Here is a 26,747-nt window from a genome sequence, read left to right on the forward strand (position 1 = left end):
TTTTGGGAGAAGCAGCAGAGCAGGGTCTTTACTTGACCCTCCCAGTCTACACCTTAAGGGTTTCTGATTGTGCAACAGATTTGGTGAGTTTTTTTACAGTGGTTTTAATCTGCAAACCTCTTTCATAGAATAATAGCATCAGAATATCTTGAGTTGGAAGGGACCTATAAGGAGCGCTGAGTCCAGCTCCTGACTCTGCACAGGACAGCCCCAAGAATCACACCATGTGCCTGAGAACGCTGTTCAAATGTTTCTTGAACTCTGTCAGGCTTGGTGCTGTGACCACTTCCCTGGGGAGCCTGTTCCAGTGCCCAACCACCCTCTGGGTGAAAAACCTCTTCCTGATATCTAACCTAAGCCTCCCCGACAGAACTTCATACTGCTCTCTCGAGTCCTGTTGTGAGGTGTCCCCTCAGTCTGCTCTTCTCCAGGCTGAACAGACCAAGTGATCTCAGCCACTCCTCATGCAGCTTCCCCTCAAGGCCCTTCACCACCGTTGTTTGCTCTCCTTTGGACACTCTCTAAAAACCTAATATCTTTCTCATATTGCAGTGCCCAAAACTACACACACTATTCAAGGTGAGGCTGCCCCAGTGCAGAGCAGAGCGGGACAATTCCCTCCCTCAACCAGCGATGCTTTGCCTGATGCCCCCCAGGACACGGTTGGCCCTCCTGGCTGCCAGGGCACTGCCGACTCCTATTCTACTTGCCATTGACCAGGACCCCCCGGTCCCTTTCCCTGGCACTGCTTTCCAGCATCTCATTCCCTAGTGTATACACACAACCAGGGTTACCCCAGATGCAGAATCCAGCACTTGCCTTTGTTAAATTTCATATGGTTGGTGATTGTCCAGCCCTCTAATTTGTCAAGGCCTCTCTGTGGGGCAACTCTGCTTTAGAGGGAATCAACAGCGCCTCCCAGTTTAGTATTAGCAGAATAACAACTCAGAAAAAATTCCTAATAGAGGCTTTCAGACTGGCTTCCTGGGAGATATCCTAGGCTAGCTTTTACTATCACCTCATAGACACATTCTTTCTAATTTTTCCTCATTGGACTTTAATAGTTTGTGACCAGTTGGATTTAACTTCACAGTAAATGTCAAGAGCTGTGTATGATGTCCCCAGTCTCAGCAGATTACCTTGATTTTCACCACAGAAAGATCTCTCTGTGATTGCTGAAGTCTCTGGCTGCTGCCTGAGAAGTGATTTACTCCTACCTATGCGCTCTGACCTAGAACATCCAGGTCCTGAGAGCTTATGGGTGGAGGTTACCTTAATATCCACAGATGCCTGGATAATTTTGCATTAAGATCCCAATTCATGTTTGTTCTTAAAAATGTAATATGTAAATTTGATGAAATGCCACAGGTTTAATTTAGTATAAACCTGCTGAAATCAATGCAGTTATTTGGATTCACAGCATGAGGGCTGACTCCATCCATGCTTGGGCTACCAAACTTCCCAGTTCAAGCCATGGTGCTTCTTTGATTTTACTGTCTTAGAGCCAAACTTATTTAATATATTAAGGAATTACCTTGGCACGAAATGCAGGAGTGAACTAATGACAAGTAACGAAGAGTCAGTGCCAGCCCAGCCCAGGGACAGATGGTCCTATGACAGTCTAAAGTAGACCAGGCTCTGGGGATGACTGGGGGTAAAGCTTGGCCAATACAAATAAGTTTGATTTAGCCCAGTGAACTGGGGGAAGAGTAGGGATAGCAGTGATCTCCATTAGTGCAGCAAACACTAGGGATAAGGATGGCGAGTAAACTAGGGGATGGCACAACTGGTGCCAGCAGTTGCACTGCAGGAGCAAATGGGCTGCTCTGCTCAGGAATGGCTTCAGACTAAAAACAGAATGGTGATTCTGGCCTGCTAGAGCAGGCAGGGTCAGGAAAGGCTCTTGGGGAAAACAGAGCAGTGAAAAATGCCTGCGAGCTTGAAGACAGCATTGGCTTTGACTATGAGAGGGTGGAAGACAGATGGTGAGTAGCAGTGAGGTCCCTGCCCATCCTCTGCATCTCACATATCCCCTTGCACCCTCTGACAGGGTCTACTCTGCCAGTGTTACTCCCTGGGAGGATGACGGAGGGAGGTTGGCATGGTCAGCAAGCCAGCCAGGTCCCTGCAGCCCAGCAGATGCATGAGGGTTGTAGGTGTCTTGCAGGAGAGACAGGCGCTGCTTTCTCCTGTCGCAAGATCTTCTCCTTCCTTCCTCTCTCCCTTCCTGAGACAGATAAAAGTAGGTAAAATGCCAGGGCTTGTTTTCTGCAGGAGGGGATCATTTCTGTCTTGCTTCTGCTCCCAGGCTCCTGTGTAAGTGGCAGTTGTGGGTATTACTAGACTTCATTTCATAGAGGGTAATTTACCTGCCAACTTTTTAACGTGAAGATCTTGTTATCCGGTTCTTTTTAAAGATTTTAAAGGGATCTTTTTCTCTACTTAACAACCACACCAAATAGTTAAGATTTTGCTTTAAACATGCTAGGGGTTCATCATTCAGGATAATATTTCTGTTATGCCCAGCATGACTTAGAGTCACAGAGGATGAAGAAGCCTTTCAGCAGCAATGCCACTGTAGGAACACTAAAGAACAGATGCTTGTTGCCAGCATTATCCAAAGAGCCCAGAATATCCTGAGTTTTGTATAATCAGCTGTAACAGAAGAGAGTGATTAGTGAGAGCTACAAGGATATGAACATTAATGCATGTTAATCAACCTGCCTTCAAAATATGTAAGGAAACAGAAACTAACCCTTGGATATAAATTCCTTCCCTGGGGTCACTTTGAATTGTCTCTGGACCCACAGAAGACTGTGCCCAGAGTATTTTTCAAAGGTCTGGTTGACATGGACTCCAGAAGTACAGATACAGATGTGATGGCATTCTGTGCAGATGAGAAACCTGCTTGATGAATAAAAAGGAGAAGAAATTTGCAGATGAAACCCATCATCTTCCTCAAGTGGATGATGCTGTCGGGGCATTGGTGTGTGCCTGTTTTCTGAGTTGTTATTTTTGGACACAGCCGCCCTTCTACCCTGGAACTGACTCACCTCTGCAGGAAAGCCTCTTCCCACCCCATGCGGTTGTCTGCGTTTTCCTTCCATGGCTCCTGATTTCCTTCTAGGGGCTTGCATCAAACCTCTCACACAAATAGTTTTAGAGCATGACAACTGTGACTGTTTTTACAGGGAGACACCTGAGCCAAAGAAAACAATAAATGCTTGAACTCTGTCCCATTAATCAGATCTCGAAGCATGATTATACTGAGTCTTGTAAACCCCAACAAGTAATTCCTCTTATCCTCACTTTGTGAGGATTTCCTCACTTTTGGAAGGTCATGCATAGACCATTCAAATTATTTTCACCAAATTCATGCTGCGTGGCAGGCCCAGGAACAGATTTCAGATATTTGTAGGCAGCCTAAGCTGGAAGAGATGAGTTTTCAGTCGACATCTGCTTAGAAGCTGGTCTGAGATGTCCCTTCTCAGTGCTGTTACTTTGATCGTACCAGGAGAAAGTAGGGCAGGAACCCTTCGAGCACAGAGGAGACACAAACCTTTCTCTCAGCAACACCATAGTTACTCTCTCTACAATGAAAAACTGTTCTTTCATGAAAGAACATGAAATCCAGTGATTCAGGAAGCAAGCAGGCACAATGTTGCACAGCTTGACGGGACCAGGCATCCCTAAAACAGAACCCTTTCAGAAGATTCAAGGACCTTTTGCAAGATCCTTATGGCGAATCTTTCCTTCAAATTCCCACATAAATTGGTCTTAAAAACAACAGGCAACAGCAGAAAAGAAAAAAAATTAAAAAGGCAAGAATCTTAGTAATCATTGTCTTAAAAAAATAAGGGGAGTGTGAAAGTTAGAGTTCTGCAGTGTGGGGAACCTGCAGGTGCCCAAGGGAGTGTGTGTGTGTGGTAGCAAAACTTCCTGGGAATGGGAGATGAGGCCATGCTTTGTCTTGGATTTTTGATTTGTTTAGGGGTTTTTTGTCTCTGCCTTCCACTTAGGCACTCCCTCAGGTGATGTATGAACATCTTGTATCTTGCAAAAGCTTACAGTGAACTGCCTTTTGATAAATGCTTCATTTTAGCAGATCCATCTCTCCCATCCCCGGGCACACCGTGGCCATAAAAACCTTCCCTATTTGATCAGAAACTATACCATCAATGAAAACTGCAATTTCCTGGCTAAAATTCAGATCCAAAATCTGCATGGAGATGAAGCCTTGAAGGGTCATCATATGCTCAGGGCTGATCACATTTTCCTGCCCACTCTTTCTCATCTGAAGATTTTAGTGGCTTAAATATGTAAGTGTTTGAAGCAGTCACAGTTTGTAGCTATGTTTTAGAATAAATAGGAAGTGAGAAGACTTGAGCAGCAGCAAGGTTGCCATGGCAATTATTTGTTGAAGAAGAGAAATTGCAACAATAAAACCCTGGAGAACGTCACCTTTTGCATCAGGCCCATCTGGACTTCAGAGAAGACAGGCTACATGGCAGAAGAGAACATCCTTGCCCTCCCTGCTGCTCCTCAGCAGGGACTTGGGGAACCTGCCTGGGGGCACAGCCGAGGCAGTGAACCCATTGGTTCAGTATGAAGTTTTGAGTGACACACACCTGAACTTTGCAGATACATTAAATCACACACGAGTCATCAAGTGATCCCAGCATTACTTACTTATAAATCATAGATGAATCATAAGGCATTAGTTTGGCTCTTTAAACCATGGAGTATCAATCATATGTTTTGTCTCAGATTTCAGCCTGTAATCACTTTGAAAACAAGCTGATCTCTGCTGTAGGAAGGTTATCTGCAGGGTGGTCTTGTGCTACTCAGCTGAACATTGACGGACCACTACCCAGACAAGTAGATAAATGGAAAATAAATCCACATGCAATTACTTTATCTTACATGAGAATATCTCTGAGAACCAAATACCAGATATATCAGCACAGTGATACCTGTACACTGTTATCTGAGCAATGCAATGATAAATCGACAGCATTTGTAGGGAATTTTTCCTTGTGGCTTTACATTTGATGTTTTATATATTTCATTTGCTTACCCCTGGCACCAGCCTTTAATGGTTGACTTCATTATTATTCTCATCTTACAAAGGAAGGGACAAGGACAGAAAGTGAATGGCAGCCAAGGTGAGATAGACACAGCAGAGCTGGAAACAGATCCTGTTTCTAGGCTCCATTGACACAGACCCTGCCTAATAGTATAAACTCATGGTCATTCTGCTGCCACTACAGCAGATGCTGCTGGCACTTCCTAGATGTGAGGGTCACACCATGTCTGAGCACCAGCACTTCAGTGACAACAATCAGAGACACCCTCGGGGCATTTATGTTCACATATCAACATCACTGGCCCAGGAAGCAATGTTTGCATAAATAGTTTAAAAACACTATCTGGAAAATCTTAACCACCATAGGACACCCTTCTCTAAGTACAACAGTAAAGTGACCCTTGTGCCTTAGGAAGAGGGAAGGGGAGGCAGAGCAGTATCTCACCAGTCACTAGACCAGCAGTGGCTGCACTGGGCAGCAAAGAGCACTTGCAGAATGGCCCCACCCTTCTCACCCACAGGAGAACAACTCAGACTAAAATGGTGCTTCTAGAGGAAGGATTTAAAAGGTCACTTCATGGCCGTGTCTGTACTAGACTACACTGACGCACAAATGCTTAAGCTATACTCACAAAATATTCGTGGGTCATAGCATATCCAAACCAGGTTCTGATTAACTTTTTGGGCACAGTTGGCCCGAAATGATCTTTTGTCTTGAAATATTTGCCAGCATTTTGTCAGGCAGAGCCAATCCTGTCTTGGAGCAGGAAGGTGGACCAGAAAGCATTCCAAGACCTCTTCAGGCTCTGTTTTCTTGTGGACCTTGTTCTGGTTAAAATCAAATCCATTATTTTGATCCCTGCTTTGAACTATTAGAGTTTATGAAGCAGAACAAACTTCTCTGATACCTCTTCAATGCAGGGAATAGCCAGAGACCCAGTTGTGTGAAATATTGATCAAAAACTGTGGAAGAACACCAAAACTGCTTTCCTACACAAACCAATGAGCCACATAAAATAGAAGCCCATGTCCAACCGTGGCCAGCTATGCCAAAGTAAGAGGAAGATGCAAAGTAGCACCTGGCATAAATTCATTGCCAGCATTTCACACAGTCTTGACCATCAGTTAATATCATTTGCTTTCAGAAGAATGAGGCAGCTCTAGGATAATTCACACCCACCTGCCCTGTGGCTTTACACAGAACACATCTTCCTCAGAACTGACTTGTATTGGTAATTGCCAAACAAATTTTTCATGCACAAAGACCTTGCTATTTAAAATAACAAACAACTTGTCATAAAGAAATGAAAATCTGGGACCTTTATATTCCCAAAGTAGTTTTCAAGACAGGATATGAAAAGCTAAGGCTGCACTTAAAAGCCTGCATTAACTGAGTGCTTGTGTAATGAAGGTTAGAAAGGCAGTAGCCACCTTGTCCTCAGAAAAGACAGGATAAAGGTTTGAGAATTGGGAATTAATTTCATCTACTTGGACCAGTTCACAAGGGAACCACTCCACGCCAGGGAGGGCTTATCCATGGCTCCTTCCCCCAGGCTGTTCCTTGGCACAGTGTCTGTGGTGTTCCCAGCACGGAAAACAGTTTACCCAGTCACTGGCACAAACCTTCACGGGTACCAGGTGTGTCAAGACATGAAGGTCAGTGCAATCGACCCTGATGTCTGCCACTATTTGGAAAACAAACACCTCTCATTCTGCAGAGCACATTTCTGCACAGCCCTCCTTCTGCAGCTTGAAAACATTACGTATGCTTGGTGTCTCGCTACCTCGATACTGAAACACTGTCATCAAGCAAAGCTACCTCCTTGAATAACGTACTGAATGCCAAGGAACACGAACCATCCTACAGCAGGAAATTTAGTTCGCTTTAAGCAAAGTCATCTGCCAAATCCAAATTCTTTTTGCTATAAGACATGTTTGATAAAAAACATTTATATAAACTTATCCTTTGGAGGGTTTGAACTGCAGGTTCGGCTTTCACACTAACTCTGCTTCAACACTGAAATGAAACGTTTTTATTTCCCTATGTTCCTGCTTTTTAGCTTGGTCAAAGATCACTGCACTCACCTGACAGCAGAGCACATCTTCTGAAGCCCGAGTCAGAGCCCATGGGTCCTGCCTGTCTGTCAGAGCTTGCACTGAGGCCTCTGGTTTCAGAGATGTAAATATCGGCTCAATATCAGCCAAGCACTGTTTCTAAAGCAGTTTCCAAATCCTCCACGTTAAGGAGCTATTACTGTCTTATGAAAGGCTTCAGCAAGCAGAGACAGGTCTACTCATGGATCAGTTCTCTTCTCTTGTATTACTGCAGATATTTATCTGAAAATAAGATGCTTTGTTAATGAAAGATAATCTATGCCTTGGTGCATTTCCCCACTAAAATCCAGGTTTATTTTAGTCTTGGTATCATATGCAGAATTAGTAGGCTACATTAACAGGATCAGAAAAAAATACCTGATTTTTTGGAACTCTTACATACAATAAGCTGGGAGTGGGGAGAAGCATAAGTTCATACTGTCTCAGCAGGGTTATCTTCTGCTGGAAAGCTTTTGGATTTGTCAGCATTATATTATGAAATTACTTTCATTTCTTTGCATCTCCCCTTCAAGGTAATATATCCCCAGGGACTCTTAGAAATCAATTTCTTTCCTACCCCTGACAGAAGAATTATCAGTGTCCAAAACAAATTCCTGACCATGCCCAGTCCTCTCCTGGACAGTAACCATGCAGCACCAGAGAGAGAAAGTAGGACAAAATCTGTGCAACATATGGTCCGTGAGGTGACTTGCTTCATCCCGCAGCTGCTGAGGAGGAATGGGAGCCACATGGTCTCTCCAGAGGCCACAAGGAGCAGCCAAGTGGCCCATCAGGCTGTGGGGCCCAGAGTCAGGCTGTTGGCCAGGGACAACACACGCACCATTTGGCTGGCCAAGTGGCACACATGTACTTCTGGCTAGCAGCCAGGTTGCCTCCCTCTAGTTTTACCCAGCCCAAGGAGCAGACCAGTGGGAATCTGGATGTTTTCTGGGCTGGAGAGTGATGGAGGGTGTGGTTATTGTAGAGATGGGGGGCTGGGGACATGGATGGCTCTGTGGATACAAGTTCAGGGTCAAGTAAGAGATGTGGAAGCTGTTGCATTGTAGGAGTCTTAAGGTATAACAGATGGCAGATGTGAGGAATGAGGGGGAACCTGGGATCTTGTGGAGAAGAGGGAAGGAAAACTGAGGGTTAAATATCACGGGTGTAGGGACTTGTGGCCCAGTAGTGATGTTTGATGTTCTCTAAAATCCAGTGTGCCCATGAAGCTATGCTCTATGCCCATGAGGGATGCACCGGGCTGTCTCACCAGGCTTCAGGAAACCACGTTCACCTCAGAGAACACCTTCACTCTTTGCATTTGTAAACACCAGACCCACTGAACAGTGGGGTGTGGATCCACAATGCCTGCACAGCTCACCTGTGTCCTGTTCAGGTTGGGCAGCATTTATGCTTTACATTTTTCTTTTTTTTTAATGAGTGAATTTTCTATTCCCCAAGGTTACAGGAAGAATTTTCCAAATGGGGACTGGGTATCATCCAACCTCATCACCTCAATCTCTCATTTCACTACAGAGAATAATAAAAACTGAAATCCTTCTTTTTCTGATGAGCTTCTTTGTGAGACATGCTGGTTAGGAGTTTGTAATTGCAAACTCCTTTGAGCAGGTCTATAAAAGAAAAGTGATGGTGATTCTGATTTCTGTAGCATCTCCTGTAGCTTTGGCTGTGCTTGGCTCCAGTTGTGCATCCACAGACTAGCTCTGGAGCAGAAAGAGACACACAGCTGCACAAGCCATCAGCTCAGACTCACAGAGCAGAAGCATTATGTTACCTGTTGCACTACAGCCTCAGGATACCTATGCAATAACCCAATACTCATTATAGGAACAAAAGTTCTACAGATTATCACCAAATGCAATGATTGGTATTCATTGCATTATGATGTTCTTTAAAATAATATTATTATCTTTACAGGAAGAATATCACAACCACTTTTTCTTAGCAATGATTGCTTCAGTTCTGAATTGCTGCTCATTAGCAAATTTCTTATATCAGAATGTGATGCTAGCTGGAGCTTAAAGTGTAGGCAAATAGGATTTCACATGCAAGTATGATTCATTACCACCACCAGGTAACAGAATTACCTATTCGAAGACCTCTGAACTATTCAGTATTCACTGAAGGTGAGGTATTATGTTTATTAACAAGTGGTGTTTGCATGAGCTTGTCCACATTCTCAAGAGGGCATAAAGGCACTACAGTGTGCATCAGACTATGTAGAGAAAATTAGACACATCAAGAAAAAAATTAAAGGACTTGACCTCCCCAGTTTTGGCTCCAAAGTGAAACGCAGTGAAAACTTGGTGAGAAGTCCTTCTGCAATTGTGAGTTGGTGTTGCCTCACATCATTGCTGGCTCATGTCTGCAAGGCATGTGTGCAGGTGGCACTGTCTCTTTCCTTTGCTCTTCTGGAAGTACCTCCAAGCTCCCCACAGCAGGCTCATAAACCAGCAACATCTTCAAGCTCTCCTGATGAAAAATTTCCCTTCTCCTTGCAAAAGATGTGCGCTGTGCAGCACCGCCAGCACTGGGAACAGCAGTGTCCCAGTGATTTCCCAGGAATCTGGCCCTTTGTTGGTCAAACACACACTTAGGAATCAGTCTGCAAGAGTTTAATGTACGTTCACATCTTCTTCTGCCAAGTGCTCTTAGATTAGGACAGGTTTTCAAGAATGGAGCCAGAAGAGTCCAAGCAGGCAGGTACAAACACCTCATGGTCATCCCTTTTTGTTCAAACAGTTAAATAACAAATCTTTTGTACACTTTGCTACTTCATCCCATGGTGATGTTCTGCTGCAGGAATCATGGCCAGTGTAAGGCACAAGTATCGTCCCGTTAGATGACTATTTGTGTTCTCCTGTGGAGAGCAAAGTGCATTTTGTCTTATGCTCACTAACTCTGGGTAAGTCTGCAAGCTTGTCTCCTCCTAAACCTCACAAGAAGGAAGGGCCTTGCATGAGCAAATAACCATTAAAAGACAGAAAAAAGAAGGTAGGAATAGGCAGGAGGTTCGTGGACACAGGACTTCCAGGGTTTGCTTCATGCGAATCATATGACGACATCTTCATAAACGGTATGAAGGAGTGAGGAACAGAGGTTGTTGCTGATATGAACTGATTCAGAGCAATAAAACTGAAAGGTGGCTGTACAGAGTTGTAGTACAATGTTGCAATAAGGGGCTGGATGATAAAAAGCGAGAAGAAATGCGATATTGATAAATGTGGAATAATGTATGCCGGAAAGACAACTTTAACTCCATACACACAGTGAAGGGCTCTGACTGGGTTGCTACCTCTTGGGAAACCAGTCTTAGAGAGGTTTGTTGAACTGTCTACTCAAAGCTCAGGACTAGTTTGAAAAGGCTAATTTTAATATCAGTATTAGGAAGTGATAGGAAAGAATTTGAGAAAAAAAACCAAGAAAATATTGCAATGATTGTATGCCTGTATCTTACCATATATCTCTACAGTGGCATTGGCATCTCTTCCCAAAGCAACACAACAGTAGTAGAAAAAGCACAAAGATGTGAAGCAAGGGTGATTTCCTATACAGGGAACAACCTGACAGAGATAAGGAATCTTCAGCCTAAGGAATAGAGGACCATGAGGAATATATGCTAGGGTTTATAAAACTGCGAGGCACATAGGGAAATTTAATAGGGAATAATGATTCAACTTCTCACAATAAATTAAAAAAAAGCTAGGGGACCTCAGCAAAAATTTTCTAGTGGCAGATTCGGAAACAAGAGGTGTACATAGTGTGTTGTCAAAGTCAGGAACTCACTGAGACATCATAATGGTGGATGTCACAACTGTATGTGTTCAAATAGTGAATGGAAATTGCTGATGGAAGAAAGAACATATCAAATATTATGAAGTACAAAGATATCTACTTGACTCAGGAGTTCCTTGGCAAAGCCTTGTGGGGAAGTTCTCCTACAGCTTTCACACTTTGGTGCCTGTGTATAAGCATTCACTGTCAGTCATCGTATTTTTTGTGTGCCTTAACTTCCTCATAGTTCTAAGTGTCGTTCTGCAGTCCCATTAGAGGTGTGAGGATGAGACAGCGAAACGTAGTAGAAATGTAAGTCAAGCTCACAGGGGAATAAATGACACCAGGATGTGCTAACCCAGGTCACAGAAAGAACAGATGCTTCTTGAAACAGAGGATTTCTTTGGCAACAGTGAAAAACTATGATCTTCTTGCTTGTCTTGACATCTTTTGATCCACACCAGCCTATGGCTTGCACAGTGTTTCTCTCTCTTTCTGGACATGGGCAGAGACAACCTGCTGACCGTCCAATCATCCACTCTCAGCAGTACAGAGTTGGTCCTAATGCTTTCTGGTTGGAAGGGATCTTAATAGAAAAGTTGCTAGTATGTTGTGTTTGTAGTGTGCTTAATGCAGTGGAGGATTAAGTGAACAAAATAATACAAAAAAGAATATCAATTATTAATTGTGAAGATGATAACAAGACAAGATTTGTTTGTTACATGCTGGGGGGGGGGGGGAGAAACAGGCTTTTTTGATGCTTGAGCTTGTACTTGAACTCATAAAGAACTTTGCAGCTTTGTGCTGTGTATTCCTTCTCACTCTTGGCCAATTGCCACATGCCAGCCCCTGTGCACTTAGGGATAACCAGCAAAATCTCTACTGAGGGCTGATGTGCAGGACCTTTTTATAGTCTTCCTTTATGTCACAATGCCTAGATTGGTGCAAAAGTGACCTACGAGCCACAGTTCCTAGGATGGGTCTCAGCCAACCCTTCCACTTGCCAGGGTTCCTCTGCAGGGTGCACAACACAAATCTCTGCAGAGGAAAGGCAGGTGCTTGGACCTCTCAAGGTCTGGGAAAAGACAGGTAGCCTTTATGTTCCAAAGGTTCAAACACTTCATCCTCACCATGGGTGTGCTGAGCATGTGCTGCAGCTGAAGGTAGTTGGCAGTACAAACACTTCATAAGAAATGAGAGATATTTCCTACTCTGAATTACTGCTGCTTCATCTGAGAATGGGTGAGCAGGTGTTGGACATGATTTTGGACCATCTGCAGTGCATGAATGCAAACCATGCATTAAGTAAGGTTATTAACTTTAAATTGATCAGATAAGTACAGCTCTGAGCAGAAATGTTGAGTTTGGCTGCTAATCTGGGGGGGAGCTGTGCTCACAGGAGTCCTAGCTAGATGAAGGAGCCAAAATGAGGATGTACTTTCAACAAGTTTGAGAAATACTGATTTGGATGGACTCCACTGATGGTAAAACCAGTGCTGGTGTGGGGTTGTGCACGGTCCCCAAGGATGATGTCCCATGGGTGCCAACACTGCCAACACTGCGTCACTACAAGGGCACAACCGAAATGCCCTTTAAATGTCAGTGAACAATGTAAGGAAAACATCAATTATATATTTATCTTGTCCTATCTTATGCCTTTTCTGGCATCAAAATCTAATATTATAAAATGTAGGAAATTTATAAGAAAACTAAATACCTAAAAGAAAAGGTCATAGCTGGCAGGACAGGTGACAAAAAAAAGACAGGATGTCCACTTTGCTAGTATTAACTGTTGGATAAACCCCATTGTCCTGAGCAGGTTGTGAAGTCTAGGAGAGGGCTGTTATAGTAGCAAACTCAAAAATAGCAGGTTAGCATCACTCAACAACTGAAGGACAATGAGATGGGGTATTAGACAAAAAAAGCAAAAAAGCTGCTGAAGGACAAGAGTAGAAATAAAATTATGGAAGATAAGACCTGCCAAAGAGAATATTTAATTCTTTGAAGAGATTAAGTGTTTGATTTATAACTGCAAAGACATAATAGATTTTTGCAAGGTTCTTTCTGAGCACAATATTGGCATTCTGATTAGAAATTGTCAATATACAATATTAATAAAGCATTATGTGGATAAAGAAGTGACTAATAAACAGATCAAAAAAGCACTTTCTTCATCAAACAGGTTTGTTATCTGTGAGATCTTATGAAGATCAGCAGGAGCCTGATACCTCTCCAAAATTTTTATGGATAAAAATCCGTAAGACACAAAATCACTGTTGGTAGCAACTGTTGGGGAGGATAGAAAGACCTGGAACACAAAGCAAACTGAGACTTTTAAAAAGCAAGGCATTTAAAGGAAGCAAAATTCAAAGCTGATCTGATCCAAGCAAGGCAGGCCAGCCCTAAAGAGCTGCACCTCAGAGGTGACTCTGGAGCATCCAACGCAATGCACCACAAGCATTCAACGGGGTTAAAACCTTCAAAGGATTTTAGCAGACAGAAAGGCAATAGAAGTAGTGAACTACATGAAGCAAAGCATAGAGAAACTGAATACATTTGTCTTGCCCCTTCCCAATACCTCCCGACTCATAGAAACCACCAGCAGCCCTTGCACTTTGCTGGGTGCTGAGGCTTTTCCCCACCAAAGCTCCCCACCAACACCTGCACCCCTCTTATTCCATGATGCTGCTTTCCTTGGATTTTAACCTCCTGTTATTTGAAACCCAAGTATGCCCAATCACTTGAAAAGCAGGCACCTTGACAGGAACACAAGCTACTCTAGAAAACATCAGTCTGAAAACAAATCTTTTCCTGGCAGCTGAAAAGAGCAGACAGAGAATGGAACCAGCAATAGTCATGCCACTGTAAGGAATTGTTGTGGCCAAGGATGCTTCTGCTGGGGCATGCACTGCTTTGTCAAAGGACTTCATTTCTCAATGGTTTTGAACTGCTTATGCTGTACACATGTCACTTTCTAATTTATTTGGCTAATGAAGTTTCTGAAAAGCAAATTAGATTGCTATTGACACTGAATCTAATGCAGCCCCTTCTTTGTCACAGTCACTTTCTGAAATGAAGTTATAACAGTGCTGTAAAAAATACTTGATGTGACAGGTCTGGAAGATGAAATGGTTTGTTGATGTCAGTCTGTGCTAATGGAAGCTGAGTCGAATTGCTCAAGAGCAACAAATTATACAGATTTAGGGCATAGAACAATTTCAGCTACATCACCTTAATGTTCTTTTTAATGAAAACAAATTGCTTTGTGCTATGTAAAGCGGTGCCAGTGGGAGCTGCAAAGTTCAAAATGACACAAGGGCATTGGTAGATTCCTCATCCAGCTCAGTAGAAGTGTGACAGACTGAAAAATGAGGAAGGAACCCCATTGGTTTCTTCCAGAAGAATTTGGTCCCCACCATATATTACTGAATCTTTGCTTAGATACTATAGTAAGGCAAATATGAGGAAATATTCTTGTTTCAGTCACAATAGTAACTGCTTATCATTTGACTTCATCAAAGTATCCATTAAACTTCACTTAAATTTACAACACCTCTGAAACCTGGCCTACATTTCGAAATGTTTAGTTATTTAAACCATGGTGATATAATTGCAAAAGAAAAAAGAACAACCTCCAAAATAAGTAGGTCTACCAAGGAGCTGTTAATTCAGTACACTTTATTTGAATTGTGCAAACAATATTAGCAGTACTCCAGTGAGTGATTATTATTTGTGTGGTGTGGCACCTCAGGCTCGCAGTGACACACCTGCATCACTCTGTACTGGGTGCTAGATGAATATACAAATCTAAAATCAACATTTTTGTACTAGGCTTTTAATATCCCAAATACATTTGGAAAAGAACAAGTCTTTAACTGACACAGAGCAACCATATCCTCATTTTAAAGAATAGGAAAACTGAAGTCAGGTCAATTTTTCTTTCTATCACAAAGGTGAAAATGGAGACATTTACAGATTTCCACAGAAGAGACTTGACAGGACACCTTTTCCCACAAAGACATTGGATTGCTGATTCCAGGTCATATAATGAAGTGGGACCCAGTCCTTTCCTTTTTGCTTACCCTGACCACAGAGAATCATGATCCTTTTTCTTTTGGAGATGACTACATTTCAGTGCCACTCTTCTGTATTGTAACAGTAATTCTTTTCAGGAGTAAACTTTCTCCTTTGTACCTGTACATTCATAAATGCCTTGAGGTTAGTTTTTAAATTTTAATACTCTTACTGGGTACAGACATATCTACCTTCTGTATTGAAAAAAAAAAGTTGGAATAAATATGGATGTCATTATAACTGTGTTATTATACATGGTCACCGAAAAGACTGACTTTGACCAGGTTGGTGAGCCAGGTGAAAGAACTGTGGTGCTGTTCAACAGGCAAAGCAGCTGTGCCAGAGCTCTGGGACTGCTCTGGTAGGTCTGAGCTCAGAGTCACCACACAGTCACTAATGCTTTTTGTTTGCAATAAAAGAGAGCTCTTACAGCTTTGACAGGTATATAATAGATCATATCCCATTTCCACCTTTTGATGCTTAGATGACACACTAAACATTTTGCTCAGTTTCAACTAATGTTTCTACTAACTTTTTGCTAATGCATCCATCGGAAAAGCATCAAAAATATACTTCTAGAGACAGACCTTGATCATATGGCTTTCAGGAAATATCTGCTTGGCCAAACTGAAATGCATGAATGAATTAGCAGTTAGATATTCCGAAAGCAAAAGTGACATTGTATGAGCCAGGTGACTTTTCCTGCAGCATGAACAATGGATTATCTTGGGGAATATAAGCAAATTCTAAGAGGAAATGTATCTATTTAACCTCTGGCAAAATAATTTGAATATCAAGTACTTTTGTGAAGTTCAAAGTCTATTCAAGAATAACTAAAATGGGCTAGTATGATGAAGCACATGGACAGCAAAAAAATATCCTCTGTTCCATACTCCATCAAAATTATACAGGTTTCCAAATGGCCTCCATTCCCTTGCACACATTATTAGTTCTTTGGCTATTTGTGTACAGATGTGCATTCAACAAAACCATGAAGTATCTACATGAGCCTGCATATCCTAGTGTGGCCATTACACAGACACCTTTCCATTCCCATGCCAAACTGAAATTTAAGACTAAAACAGCCTTGCCTGTGAAATAATTTCTTTCAAAAATTACTCTGCTGAGCAACAGCTATTTTATTATTTGACAGCACATAGAGGAATTGTAGGCAAAAGCCATGTTGCTGTTACAGAACTTGGAAGGTGAGAATCTCCCCAGTACAAGGAGGATGTGGACATACTGCAGCAACTCCAGTGAGGGCCACAAGAGTGATGAAGGGACTGGAGCATCCATCACACAAGGAGAGGTGGAGAGGTGGGACTGTTCAGCCTGGAAAAGAGAGGGCTCAGAAGGACCTTACCAAGGTGGTTAACTACTTGATAAGGAGGGAGTAATGAGAATGGAGCCAGGCTCTTTTCCATGGTGCCCAGTGACAGGATCAGAGGCACTGGGCACAAAGTGAAACACAGGAAATTATGTTTAAACAAAGGAAAAGATTCTTCTTACTGTAAGGGTGGTTGAACACTGGAGCAGATTGTGGAGCCTCCATCCTCGGAGAGCCTCAGAACCCAACTGGACACAGTTCTGGGTGACCTGCTGAGGGTGACAGTGACAGAGCAGGGCTTGGACTCATTGCTCTGCAGAGGCCATCCTGCTGGTACCACAGCATGCTTGCCCCACTCGAAGGCCTGATGGAAAACATTCTTGCACTTTGCAAGTGCATTCTTGCACTTTCCTTCTCCTCTTCTACCTTGCTCTTCTCATATCCCTAATTTATTTCTGCTAACCATTCATCTTCACAACTAATGACATGAAAAATAAACAAAACCTCATGGCCTCTTTTTTTTTATCATTATTGCCTTGTGGCTTTTAGCCCACACAATTGTTCCAGCTCTCTCCCTGCCCAAGAGCACCTACAACAAGGAAGGTAATTCCTTCCCTTCCAGTAGGGAATACCTTGTTGTGGTAAGGGCTATCCCAGAGCCAAGGACATCTCTGTTATTAAACCAATTCCTCGTCTTCTATCTTAAAAACCAAAGGAAGATGAAATAATGTGCAAACATGGCATGCTAAAATTAATCAACGTGATTGAATTTTGAGACTCACCTCTTAAATTCCTGAAGAAGAAACCCTTTCTTTAAGGACTGGAGAAGAGAAAAACCAGAAAAATAAAATAAATAAAAAATCGAGGGCTGTGGTGCTGCTAGTTGTACATGTACATATATAAACAAGATACAGTTTACAGTTCAGTTGTGGTACTAATAGTTTGTCTGGTTTTGTGTGACAACAAGGGTAATATACTGAGGAAGGAAACAGAAATGAAGGGGACATCCATAAAGATGTCTGTAAGCACAGTAAATCCTCAGGATCCAAGCAGGGCAGGACACTCACAAATGCACCGCTGTCCCTGACAGCCCTTTGCCAGGGGTCTGTTGCTGATGAGACAGCTCTTGGCCTGAGAGACTATAACTCCTTTCCTGCACACACAGGGGATGGTAACTGGTTTGCTTGGATGGCAAAAGACAGAATTTTCATTAAATCTGGTACCTGGGCAGGCAGCCTGCTGCCTGCTGAAACCTAACATATGCGACTGGTTCAGCCTCGCAGGAGGCAGAGAGAGAGGAAATCCAGGGTAAGGAATAACTCATACAACAAGCAGACCAAGAGGAAAAAAAAAAGAAAAATGTTATTTAGGTGCAACCCCCTGCTAGGTATAAGACAGATGGTATTCCAGGGCCAAGAGCCAAGATTTTTTTTACTATTGGCCAGCAATTACATGAAATTCTGTTTTTTTATATATTTACTTACTTAGTCTTCAATTAAAAATACCTTAGAACTAAATCTGACAGTGTTCAAATTCAGTTTACTTCAGCTTTACCTTTTCATCCACTAATGGGTTCAATCCTTTTTGATCTTTGCTTTCAGGATGGTGAAGTTTAAAAACTGAGGTATAGAATTTTCATGAAGGCTGCTGACAGTTTCACTCTGCATCAACGCTCCCAAGACTTTCCAGCAGCAAACCTGCTTGGACAGGTATGGCACGAGCAGGCCTTTCTTCTCTTTCCCCTCCTGGAAAAAGATGTCATGGTGATTGCAATGACATCATCTGTATGCAGGGAGGGAAAAAGCAGTCCCACACATCTCACAGCAGGGGGAGGGGAAGGGAAACCACAACCAAACACAAGGCAGAAGGGAACAACCTACAGGAACTCAAACTCCGTGATGACAAGACCAAGGGAGAAGATGTCATGGCAGTTGGACAAGGGGCCAACAGTGAGCAAGGTATGGTGCTGCCGGGACTGGAGAGCTTCCACCTCCACCCCCCTCAGCCACTGACCACAGCTGAACCAGGCAGGGAAGGGGATGGGAAGCACCTCATGGTGTCCATGGGATGTGCCAGATGTGGTCCGGGAAAAAGCCCAGTGCATTAGGTATGCCTTTATCTCAGGGATGGCTTTGAGAGATTGGCAAACGAGAAAAGCTTAAATTACATAATTACTTTTAAAAACAAAACTAGTGGGTTTTTTTCAAGTAAGAAAGGTCTGGTTATGTGATCCAGATGGGTTTTTATTTAAAATCCTCTCCCCCAGATTTGTGTCATAGCATTTTCTCAAAGCAAACTGCCCAAGGACTGAATTAGAATAAGCCAGAGCATTAAATCCGTTAGTTCACAAGGTTTTAATTTTCTCTTTGTTAAATTTAGCAAAAGCTCTTTTACAACACCCTAAAAGTGTTATTTAAGAGAAAATGTGATTTTAGCAGTCAGAAAAAGGAGACAAGGTGTCGGGGCTTATGAATCAGATCGTAAAGGATAAAACAATGAAGCTCCACTGATTTCCACTAAACTAAAGCCATTTTACACCACCTGAGCATCTGGTCTTTCAGCTTTAGCTCACCTCCACTGCCAAATCACTGTTGTCATAACGCCCTTCAACAGAGGACATCCATTAAAGGAAACAACAACAATATGATTTTTCTTCCCTTTCTGCTGTTCCAAAGATAATCCAACTAGAGAGTCTAAATGAAAGGTTGTCTTTGCTTTCAGCTTTGTACATGGACATTATTTTGCAGTGTTGGACACAAGATTTAATCACAGCTTACTTTTCCTTAGATACCTCTGTCAGTCATCCTGAAACACAAACAGTGGGGGATTTCAGCCCTTTGAGCATCACCATGAACATGCCCTGCCTTTCTTGGTGTTGTGGGGGCAGAGCCACCTCCTCTGGGATAGGTAGAGGGCTGCCTGCAGAGGATCAGCTGTTGGATCTCTGAGTCCAGCTCTCCACACTCATCCACAATTCCTGGTCTCTCATAAGAAGGGAGACACAGACATCGCTTGCTCACTGAGCAGATGAAATAACTCAAATGCTAAAAGAGATTCATGAGGGGATCAGCCCACAGCCTCAGTTGGAGCATGGGAACCGACAGAGGAAGATGCAGAGGGAAGGGCTTTGTATGGTTGTAGAGGAAACCATGGCCCTTCACAGAGAATTTATTAATGTTTTATGAGTCCTGTCTAGAGGTCAGACCACATGTAAGGGTCTCTCTGGGGATTTATTCCATCATTCACTCTCAAGAAACTCCCAGGTTTGCAGCCTGCAAGTGACCCATCTTTGCTCTTGGATGCATTTCACCAGAAGTTCCAGCGTCTGAAGCAGGACACAGCCATATCCATGCCTGGCATTCCTGTGCTGGTTCACAACTACTCATAAGTCTTTTTTAGTATCTGCTCTTCAGAGCTGGGTGAAAGCTGTAGATCTATTGCTTGCTTTTAAGTGTGCAGTCAGCAGCAGACAACATGTCATGGACCAAAAGCACCATAGGGGAGATCTTCACAATCTGGGCGGTGAAAGCCTTTCTCCAGTCTAAACCATGATCAGCTTTAGGTTTAATAAATTTCCTTTTCTAGGTAACAAGTTTCACTTTAGAAAGGGCAGCAGAGTGCATAGCAAGCACCTGAACATCCCAGCATGGTGCAGACAAGCCTCAGAGTCTGCAGATCAGCTACACTGATCCCTGCACACTGAGTCAGTGTTAAGAATCCTTCCAGACCACTGCCTGTGCAATAAAGCAGAGGTGAGATGAGACTCTGAGGAGTTCCACACTCTTTACAAGTAACTCAGTCTCATACTTCAAAGACAGTGATCCCGCTGGCCAGAGGAGTCAGACTGCCAGCACTGCACAGGGAAGGGTTTTGCTGATCGTTCCCTGAAGCAGAAGCAACAACTTCAGCCACCAGGGCTGTCTTTCAGCAGCAGAGAGCTCCTGTTTGTGGCTGTTAGCAAGTCAGTTGCAAGTAAGCAATTTACATTATTAAAAGATATTCATGAAAGAACATGCCTTGAAATCACGTGAAATGGCATAACAGTCCCATTTTTCGTTTTCAGACCTGCTGTGTGATGATGCCTGCCAAGAATGCTCATGTCCTTAGGGTGGCATCCCTGGAGCACCAGCAGGCTCCTCCACCTGCCCCAGCCCTCCATCGCACTGCAGGTACTCCTCCCTCCAGGGAGAGATGCCCACTGTTATCAGAGGCCTCACAACTCAACCCAGCAGTTCCTAGCTACAGCCTGGAAATGCAAATGACAAGAGGATCTCAATCCCCATCCACAAAGAGATATCAGCAGCAGCACAGTTTGAGTTATCGATCTGGCCAGCAACTCCAGCACTGAATCAGGGGTGGAATCAAGACTGCCATCATGAAAAGCTGCATTTTGCAGTGAAGAGCCTGGCATTTGGTCCAAAGTTCAGCAAATGCAGAGGAAAAAGCTCTGCATTTCATGACATTTGGATTAGATCCCTCACATTTAACACAAAATAATGTTCCCATATCTTAGTTTTCTTTCCATTCTTTAAAAAATAACCCACACAAGCACCCAGTAAAACAGTTGTTACTTTAACCTACTAGGTAAGTCCCTCCAAATCCTTGTTCTCTTGCATTCCAGGACATCTGTGCATGTTAAGCAAAAGAAACTATTATTTGCTACAAGGCAGGTGTTTTAGTTGTACTGGGAGTTAAAAATGAGAGTTTGGCTAAAAACTAATTCAATTCAATGAGAAGTTCTTTAATTTAACACACAAATTGATTTGTTTTGGCTGATCAGTAGTGATAAAAATAGAAAGACATGCTTTGAAATAATTAAAAAAAACATTTGACTGGAATAAAACGTTGACTACAAATGCCTTCTGAATGAGAATAATTTTCACTTCAGTTTTCAGAGAAGAGATTTGGAGCTGACAATTAACTGGTCGAGTTTTCTAATATTGGAGTCCTTGGCTGATTGGTTGGTTGCTTTCCTGTTATAGACTACAGAAGCCATGTGCTACATTTGAGAGTAACCATCTGACTTTGGGATGTGACACTTAAACTGGTGTTATAATTTTTTAAATGCCCCTACTTGCACATCTTGTTCCAACCTTTTTTCAGTAGGCAATTAAATGCTCTAAAAAATTGAAAAATATATGGTAGGAAACATCACAGCTTAGTTTCTGAAGTTCCTTCTCATTTATTCCTTTCCTGAACTGCTCAGAAACTGTAAGGATCTTCATAAATCCAGAAGAATCCTCCTCTAAAGAGAGAAACACAGTGTTTTGCACTATAATAAAGAAAATGTAACATTGTTGAGGGGTTCTTCATCTCTACAAAAAATAAAGTGTGACTTCTTTGCTCAGTACTTCTTGTTCTAAACTGAGGGGTAACTCTGGGTGATTAGTATGAGATGGAAATCAATGAATTTCCTAAGAAAAAGTGGTTTAGACAACATCTAAAAAGCTGGTATCTGGCCTATCAGGGTGAAAAGTCTGCATCAGGAATCAAATTAAGTTCATGAACTTGGACATCTGGAGCACTCATTGACAGGCATTTGCATCATTTCCACTGGTGAAGTTATCAGAAAATATTAATAAAAATAATCCTATCATATTTTCCAAGAATAGGCATTTTCTTTATTTTTACACTCACTATGAAAACCCTGTAACAGATTCTTATGTTCAAACAAGAGGGTGCAGTAGGCTTTGCAGATGCATATGAAGGTTATTCATATAGAGTCCGTTTTATTGTTTTATTATAGTGATCTGTGTGATTTTGTGTACACTGGAATTACATCAAAGACTGCTTTCTTTTTCAAATAGCTTGAAAAAACTGCACAGAAGAAATAACTCAGACAATTCCCCATTATTTTAAAATGTTACAATTTTCAAGGCACATCATTACATGGAGTAAATATCTAAGCAATCACTGTTGCAGTGGGACAGTGAGCAACAGTTCGTGCATGGGCTGAGCATGGGACTGGGAAGAGGGACTGACCTTCAGGGTTGTCCTCCTGCTCGTGCTACTGACCTGAAGGGTCACATTCTGACAGATTTTCTGTAGTTCTTAGCGTCCCCAAGGTACTTAACTTTTAGGATGCTTGTTCACCTCTGAAATTTTGTTCCCCATTGAGCTCGATGGGCTCAGAAGAGATGAACACGGCCTTGGCTATAGTCAGTGAATGTCAGAGTATTTTGCAGTAAGTCCAGTTATGTTTAAATGAAAAATCTCTGGGAGGCAAGGTACAGGTCACATTTACCTCTGTGTAGCTGGAGAAGGCCGTTCCCATCACCAGCTTCCAGCAGAGATTTCCTTTCATTGACTATCTCAGGATGGGCACAATCCTGCCTTATCACCAGCAGCATTTTACAGACCGATGGACAGCTTGAGTTCACTACACCAGATAAGAACATTTTCTATTTTTATTACTCAATAAAGAGAGTCTGAAAGTTGGGGGTATTTCACATTAACAAAGTGCCCTATAACTCTGGCATTCCTAGGCTGTGCAAGGGGAACACATCATCATAACCACTGAGAGCAAAGGGAATCACTCTTTGTCACCCCATCTATATTTTTCTAATTATGCTCTCTAGTAAATCTTTATAAATAGAACCACTGTACAATTAATGCAGTCTCTGAATGAAATGTAAGCTCATGCCAGACACCTATACCACGAAGGAATAGGAATAACATTGGTGAATCTTCTAATTGAAGAAGAAAAGCTGCAGAAAGATCCCAGACTGTGCCAAGAAAGTCTCTGCCTGTATGAATGCAAGCGCTTTAATCTGCATGACAAAGGCTCCCCTCCCCTTCGGAACTGCCACAGCAAAGCATTCGCTATTCAGTCCGTGCAGTCCGCACGCTGCAGTCTGGCAAAAGAGGCCAGACCCGTGCAAGCAGTGCCATGAGTATGCCTTGCAAAGCATAGAACATTAAATTCTCACCAGAATACGTGCTTTCACTACCTTCCCCCCTGCAGGGCAGAACTGCATCCAGTGTTTGCATGGCAGTCAGTCCCTTCAGTACAACAGAGATTTTGCAAGCCTGACTCTAAAACACACTGCAGAGGTTCAATTACTCATTCGGTATAAAATTCTGCCTGGTAATAAGATGTCCCTGAGATGCAACTGCTGTGCTGTGGTTGACACAGCAGAAATAAGGCAGAAACAAAGAAGGAGTGTGAATCACCAAAATCCACAGCAAAGCAAGTCTCCAGCTGAAACATGGGTTGCCTGTTGATACTGCTGTTTGCAGGGAGAACCAGGGAGACCTCACTGAAACCCGCAGGGCAGGTGATCCCACCGAGCGATCTGCTGGCTGGTGCCAGCCTCCAGACACAATCCCCTGCCTTGGAATGGTGCTGGTACCAGGGCAGGGCAGCTCCCCAGCTGGGCAAGCAGAGAGGCCCACTGGACCTGCTCCCTCCCCAGATGGTGCTGGCGCTGTGGCAGGAGCTCTCTTATCCAAGTGGATTTCTTTAATCCAGTGGTATGTGTCACTTTCGACTCACACATGTTTCTGCTCCCCAGACACACTGATTCAGCTACCCTGTCTACTTACTGTGTATGCTTGAATCAGACTGGAAAACCTCAGGTACTCCAGTGCCAAGCTCTGCTCTGAGCTGTGGGGTGAAAGGTAAAGTAACTCCAGCGAAGACAAAGTTTTACACAGAGTAAATAAGCAGACATTGGCCTTTTTTCCCTTCACCACTGACTTCTTACAATTAGTTCTAGCCAAATCTCTCCCATGTTTTTGACAGGACCTTCTTTCTGATCAGACAGAGCTCCAGATTAAGACAAGATGGCTTTTGCTTAGAGCAGGAAACTGTTAAAGACATGGAGAGATTTGTTCAGACCAGTATTTCTATTTTTTTTAGTATGATCAAGTAGCAACTGGTAGGGAAAGAAAATGACAGATTTAAATTTAAGATTTTTTAACTTTTTAAAAAACTTGCCCTGCAGATCTGTCACAAAAAATATGTGAGATACTGAAGTACAATGATTACCCCTCTACTTGCTTGCTGATACTGACAGTTCAGTCCATTGGGACTGCCGAAACTTGGGGCACAGAGACTCTGTGCCAATTCTGATCTCAACTGCACATGCTGTAATTTACCTTAAGTTTGTATTTCACTAGAATAACTGAGATGGAAATGTGTTTCACCCCTTCCACCTTTTTACCTTTGGAGTTGAAGAAAAGGAAAGCTTTACTTCAAAAAGTAGGAGCAGTGAAATGATTAACAAAAGCTAAATAGGGCAGTTTTAGGCTGAAAAATGTATGATTCATAGCAGCTTGTTCAGACATATTCCTAAGTCATATACATTATGGCAATTTAATTATGTAATAGAAGGGATCATGTACTGTTGCATGCCCACAGTTCCCACTCATTCAACTAAATGCAGATGGGCTTGCACTACACAGAAAGTAACACACAAAAGAGAGGGAGAGAGAAAAGTGGTGCTGGAATTTAAGAAAAAAACACGTATCAAAATAATACCCAAATGGTGAGTTCTGCACACCACAAAGTATTCATTTACTCAACTATAGCAAAAGGCCGGGCAGGAGACCGTCCCAGCAACAAGCCAAGGCAATCCCAGTGCAGGACTAATGCCATTAAAAGGAGGGGAAATGTCACAGCATGCTTAAGAAATCTGAAGACTTCAGACAATCAAGTGGGTGTTTCTATTATACAGCTAGATGTAGAATTTCAAAGCCTTTCTAGTGCATTTCTCCACTTAAATCAGAGGTTTAAAGGCTGGTCAGTGTTGCCTCAGCTTCTTTAGCCATCTGATAAAATCTAGCAGATGATTTCTGAATAATGTGTGAAGGATGCAGGTATTTTGTAGACCTCATGACCGCATCTTCCATGAGCCCATGACACTTCCTGCTTCATTCAAATACTCACCATCTTCAAAAAACTCCTGCATTGCTTATATGCTGGAAGACTTACATTTATGGGAACATGCATCCTCACAAATTGGTGTCATACTGATCTCTTCTGAAAGTAGTGGTGGCAAAGAGCAGCTGAATATGAGGGATGCAGTGTTGGCAGTGCTCACAGCCACAATTACTGTTTGCAGTGATGGGAAACTTTTAAAGAGGAAATGGCCTCAGTTTGTGTCAGGGGAGGTTTAGATTGGATATTAGGAAAAATTTCTTCACAGAAAGGATAGTCAAGCAATGGAACGGGCTGTCCAGGGAAGTGGTTGAGCCACCACCCCCGGAGGGATTTAAAAGATGTGTAGATGTGACACATCTTTTGGGAACATGATTAAGTGGTGGACTTAGCAGTGCTGGGTTAATGGTTGGACTTAACCTATTAGCTCAAGGTCTTTTCCAACCTAAATGATTCTATGGTATCAAAACTCATTTGATACCCTGAGGTGCCAAAAGTTAAATCCTTCTTTTGATTGACCTTCATAACACAGAACAGCATGGGCACCATCTCCAGTAGCCATCAGTGCCAGGGAAGATCATTTCTGTATGAGAACTTGTGGTTGCGGTTCCGTGATCATCAGTGTCAGATTCGTGCAATGAGATAAACCTCGGGTATGTATACAATCTAGATCTGACTCCAGCATGTAATTACTTTTATATAGAATTAACAGGACCTGGTAATGCCCAGTAAATGCTCCTGTTATAGCTTATGCCTGCTTTTGTCAGCTTTAGGAGAGCAGATAAGAACTGATTAGCCACAAGGTGCCCGGTGCGCTCTGCGGTCCCTGTCAGGGGCACTCTCCCTCCCGCACACCCTGTTGCTGGGGCTGCATCCTGACAGGGAGGATTGCTCCCAGCAAGAGGGGAGGAGGACTGGGATTAATATAAAATATAGATTTATTTTATAAAATATATGATATGATAGAAAATGTACATTTAAAAAAATAAATATCAATGCCGCGATGTCTGAGCACCTGGGCATGCCCTCAGATGCATCCTCTCTGTGCCAGCACTAGCAGGGCTCTAAGGACACTGCTGCACTGGAGGAAAGCCTGCCTGTTCCAGGTGAATGGCACTTGACCCAGGGGCAACATAATTAAAAATACATATAGGGCAGACAGTGTGAATGGTCTCCGAGCACACAGAGTGGGCACAGCCTCCAGCAAGCCTTGCTTTGACTGCTTCCCAACAGGAGGAGCAGGAGGAGTAGGAGGCTGCTTGCTGGCTGGACACCTTGGTCTGACCACCACAGAAAGATGCTAAGCAATCCAGAGTGATGCAGAGGAATGCAGCCATAGACAGAAGGAAGCAAGTGCTTAGAGGCAGCATGGGCATCCAAAGGAAAAGGGACATCCTGCTGGCACTGTGCAATGTGATGTGTGGAGCTGCCACTGGCCAAATCTTGCCTGTAGTGCATGGTGGAAGCTTACACCCTGCAGAGAGGCAGGG

The sequence above is a fragment of the Manacus candei genome, unplaced genomic scaffold, assembly GCF_025592945.1.
Source record: "Manacus candei isolate 608988 ecotype Guabito, Panama unplaced genomic scaffold, ASM2559294v1 h1tg000011l, whole genome shotgun sequence".
NCBI classification, from domain to species: Eukaryota; Metazoa; Chordata; class Aves; order Passeriformes; family Pipridae; genus Manacus; species Manacus candei.